Below are 4,991 nucleotides of genomic sequence, written 5' to 3'. Positions count from 1 at the left end.
TCCCGGCACACAAGAGGTCCTCAGCGCATGTTTACAGAAGGAATAATAGCAGGAACGGTTGCTAACGTTTTTTTTTTTTTGAGCATTTACTGTGTGCCAGGCACCACCCTAATCTCATTATACAGATATTTAATTAAATTTTCACCACATGTGAAACATTTTAACCCCTCTTCTCAGAAGGCCCCTTGCCCAAGGTCATGGGCTAGTGAGCCACAGAGCTGAGACCTGTACTCAGAACGGAAACCACTCAGCTCTTCTCCCTGCGTCTGAGATTTTAAAAGTCTTCTCTAAGAGTGTTACACAACAGGCTCAGGATTTGGGGAGCCTGGGCTTAAGGCCCAGTTCTGCTACTAAATTGCTTGGTGACCTTAGGCAAATCACCTCTGCCCCTAGGCTCAGTCTCCGGGTGAGACAGGCAGTGCTCCAAAGAGTCACGTGATCCGGGGCCCTCCCAGCTTCAGCTCCCAGAGAAAAGGTTTCCTCTTCCACGTTTGGTTTTCCACCTCGGAACTGGCTCCCCTGCTTGGGAAGCTCTCAGCTTCTCGTACTTCTTCTGCCTCTTTCCTTGCTAGTTGCCAAGCTTCCTTCACAGCCTGCTGCTCCCCCCCTCCACCCCCTTCCCTCGCACCTTCGCTCTGGAGGTAGGGGCAGAAACCTGGGCAGGACGGAGGGGGAGCCTGGAGCTGCCCGCTCCTGCGGATTCCCTGCGGTTTCTCGGCCTCCTCCCCCACGGAACTCAGCCTCACACTTTCTAGGGATGTTCCGGAGACAGCCAGAGTCAGTGATCGCAGCTGCGAGCCTGAGGCATCTGTGTTAGGCTCTCCTGAAAGTCCGTGGTCCTGAGCTAGGTGGAGGTGGGGTCTGGAAGGAAGAGTGGGTGGCGCACACCGTCTTCCTAGCTCAGGGCCAGCTCGCCCAGCTGGAGCCCGAGACCCTCTGCGCCTGTCTCCCCTCCCACCCTCTTTCCGACTTCCAGCTGGGACCCGCCATTGCACGGCCAGGCCTTGGCGAACTGCAGACCCAAGCCAGAGACGCGCGACTGCGACTAGGCCCCCTTCCCCAGCTCTCCTGACACTGCTCTGCGGGAAGCCGAAATCCCCCGAGCGATGCAAACGCCCACCCCCAAGGAGGGCGGGAGGCCCCAGCCCCTCCGCTTTGCTTTGTTCGCGGCTCGCCAGGGAGCGGGAGGGCGGCAAGAGCTGTCCGCCGCCGCGGTGCTGACGCGGGCAGCGGAGCCCGCGGGGCGAGGGGACTGTCCTGGGCGGCCGCGATGCTGAACACAGACCCGGCGAGCCGAGCAGCCGGCCAGGCGGCCGCTGTCCGCCTTTGCAGTGCTGACCCGGGGCCGGGACCCAGCCGGCCGCGGGAGCTGTCCCCGAGGTGGTGCTGAAGCGAGAAGGAGCCGTGGCGCCCTCCGCCTCGCCCCGGAAGAGCCGGCGGCGGCTGAGAGCTACCGGGAGAAGGAAGGAGGGCCGGAGGGAGCCTCCCTCAGGGAGCTCCGCGGCGCAGGGCCTATGGCTGGGGTCTCTCCAGCGAACCTGCTCCGGCGGAGGAGGTGGCGGCTCAGCAGCGGAGAGCGAGCGCGCGTTCTACGAACCTGTTGGAGGCTGCAGCTCCTCCGCGGCCGACCTGGGCGCCCGGGACCGAGATTCTGGCGCGCCTCTCTCTCCCCCTCTTGCTGGACTCCTCTGCGGAGGCGCTCCCTCCTGCCTGGGCTAGCACATGTGCATGCGGGGGGCGCCGGGCCCCTCTTCCGTCGGCCGATTGTCAGCCCAGCTGCAGGGCACAGAGCTGAGAGGCCTCCCCCAAGGGCAGACCCGCTCCCAGGGAGACCCAAGCTTCCTGAGAAAGGAGGCGGGGGCTGGCAACCGGGAGGAGAGAAGGCGCCAGCAGAGGTGTCTGTGAAACCAAGAGGGAGACGTGGGGGAGTTCCCCATGCAGTCAGTTCTTCCCTGAAGTTTGGGGATTTAGGGTCCTGCTTGTTACTTAAGGAACAAAGGGCGTCTGTCTTGGAAATATCTCTCCCTCCCTCTCCGATAACTAAATACAAGCCTTGTACCTGCTTTGTTGCAAACTCCGCTCACTGGTCTAACTGCCTCAAATTCCTCCTTCCTGCCCACCATCTCCCATGCCCTAGAGAGAGCATTCTAACCCCTCCATATATATCACGTGCCTATGATAAGATGCAAAGTCTCTGGTCTCTCAGTAGGCAGACCCAGCCCTCCTCTCCAGTTGTGTTCTCAGCAGGACAGATGACCACTCATTCCGAAGAGCTTCATCCCCGTGCCTTAGCACCTGCTGCTCCTTTTGGCTGGAATGGTTTTTTTTTGGATCACTTTTGCTTTACTTTCTAGTTGAAGTATCCTCATTCTCAATGAAAATTTCCCTGATCCCCGAGGCACTGTCAATCACTCCCTCCCCTAAGCTCCCTCTACGTTACAACCCTCTGCTGTGCATCTATATCCTTGGTTACCGGGCTCATAAAACTGCTTCTATATTTTATTTTTCTCTGTATCTCCAACTCCTAGCACAATGACACACAGTAGATGCTGAATTATATCTGCTTAATGAATGTGGATGCGAGAAGCAGAGGTCCGAATAACTTCTTCATTCAATTGCTCATTTGATTTCTATATATTTTTAAAGTCGCAGCCTGCGAAGCCCCACACGGCGGCGTTCCTGTCTAACCCTCCCGCGCCATCACAGCTAGCTCTCTCTCGACTCGGTAATTCTACCTACAGTGACCTCCATTTTAGACCAAGCTGCTTGGTACAAAAATTTTTTAAAAATTAAAAAAAAATTTTTTTTTGCCGTTTTCTCTACTTGGGAACCTCACGACCTCAATCTTCACGCAACTCAACCCTTCTTGTCCTTTGGATTTGGGCTCAAATGTCACCTCCTAAAGACGCCTTCCGTGACTACACTATCTAATGATTCCCGCCCCCCCTTCATCTATGACATTGCGAGCTTCATTTTTTCTTAGTAATTATTACTCTCTGAAATTATTTCATTTACATGTTTCCTTATTTATCATCGACTTTCCTTCGACGAGACTGAAACTTTCCTGGGTAAGGATCCCGTCTGCCTTGCCCGCTGCTGCGTTCCCAGTGATAAGCATCGTGATGCGCTCGCTCTCAGCCGTGCATCCAAAGTCCCTTTCTCTCTGGGGCGGCTGGAGCTATCGTATAGGTCATTGTGAAATCTTCTGTTAGGTACAAGTCAACTAAGAGTGTTTAAAGAAAGAGGGCTACCCCGATATTTCATGGAGTAGGGAGAAGAGGAAGTGGAGAGTCACAGATACGTGGCTGTGTGCCGACAGGCCTGAATCACAGCTCCCTTTCACCCTGGATGGAAAACCATAGCAACAGCTCACTTCTTCACACCATGCAAAGCACATCCACATCCATCATCTTATTTGGTATTCATAACAACCTGATATGGTAGGTCTTATTCTCCTCAGCATCAGAAACATCCGAGGCCAGAAGAGGCAGACTGACCTGTCTAAGATCACACAGCTTGTAAGAGATAACACCTTTCCTGGTACTGCGTGCTGGGGACCTAGAACCAAGACGTAGCTCCTGCCTTCCAGGATTTCACGTTAATAAGAGACACAGGGCATGGAAACAACGGGTCACAATACAATTTCATGAATACTCAATATTTATTCTCAAATCGGAGGTGGGTGGGGTGGGCAAGAAATAGGTAGGTTGCCAGATAGGTCAGAATAAATTGAAATCCTTTCCGATAACAATTAGAATTTGTCCACTGCTTCCCAGGTGCCAGATAATGTATTAAATGTTACACACGCTTTGTCTCAGCTAATCATTCCTGCCTATTTCTGTCCCCATTTTACAGAGGTAATAGAACCTTAGGGAATTTAAGTGCATTGGCCAAGCTCACGAAGCTGGTCAACAGCTGAGCTGGGACTTACTCTGACTTCGTGTGACTCAAAGCCTGTGCTCTTAACCAGCGTGCACCCCAGACTTACTGCATCTCGATGTTTGGTGAGTGGGGAGGAGGGGCGACTGGGATTTGAAGATGATTCTCAGGTCATTCTATTCTATCGTAGCCTCTACTGAGAGACACTCACGCAGAGCACTGTGAAGGGAGAGGAAGGGCGGCTGAATGCTGCCTGCGCGGAGGTCCTGGAGAGGGTTGGGACTGGATCTTCAAGGATTAAGTGGGAGTTTCCAGGCAGGCAGAAGGTAGAGAGTGTTTCAGATAGAAGAAACAATATTCAAGGGCCTTTGGGTACAGAAATGAAGGGCCCGTTAGCGGTGTGGTGTGGTTGGAGTGTAAGGCTGATGTAAGGGGGAGGGGATGGGAAATGAGGCTGGAATTCAGTGTGGACCGGCCGTGTGCCTTTATCCTGCAGGCAGCGGTGGGCTGTTGAAGGGCGACAGCAGCTCAGGGTTAACAGCCGCCATCGTCACCTCGATCATCTCACAGTAGCAACACTGGGCCAGTCCTTTGCAGGTTGCCAAGTGCTTTCTACTAGCAGAACTGTTACTCTGGAGTGACGTGGGGCTGAAGTGCCACGAGGGCACCGTGCCTGTGGGCGTGTCCTAGCAGAGAACCTGGAACAGTGTTGGTGCTCAGTCGGTATTTACCGAAGAGGAAGACATCGGAGGAGTCTAGTTTAGAGGCTGCTGCAGTAACTCAGGTAAGAGGGAAGTGATGAGAAGCATCGCTTAATCCAAGAGTGAACTGCTGACTCTGGAAAGTAAAAGCCTGTGGAGGCCCCCTACCTCCAAGCACCTGGGGGAGATTGGGATTTAGCTGTCCAAAATGGTTGCTAAATAATTTCCACCGTTTTCCTCTCCCACATACAGAAAAGCATATTGTCACCCAGGTGGCCCACGAGCCAAGCCAGTATTTCCTCTCTCGTATGCAGTTAATGTCTTTTGGCTCCTGGATTTTGGTCCTGATGGTCTCTGTTATGTGGCAGTAATACTATATGCCATCATTTGTTTCAGCGTTTCAAAGGGCAA

The 4,991-nt window shown here is 53.6% G+C and overlaps 1 protein-coding gene across 1 annotated transcript in view; it reads right to left on the bottom strand.

Annotated features, from left to right (window-relative positions):
- The window catches only part of CPLX2 (complexin 2), a 70,188-nt gene extending 68,419 nt beyond the window's left edge, over positions 1–1,769 (bottom strand). Inside the window, exon 1 of the mRNA XM_006906533.1 lies at positions 1,598–1,769. The gene's annotated coding sequence lies outside the window, so the exon portion shown is untranslated. The remainder of the gene's footprint in view (positions 1–1,597) is intronic.
- Between the last annotated feature and the right edge of the window lie 3,222 nt (positions 1,770–4,991).

Source organism: Pteropus alecto, unplaced genomic scaffold (genome assembly GCF_000325575.1).
Source record: "Pteropus alecto unplaced genomic scaffold, ASM32557v1 scaffold40, whole genome shotgun sequence".
NCBI lineage: Eukaryota > Metazoa > Chordata > Mammalia > Chiroptera > Pteropodidae > Pteropus > Pteropus alecto.
Note: the sequence above shows the minus strand (reverse complement) of the source record. Positions and strands in the feature narration are given on the sequence as shown.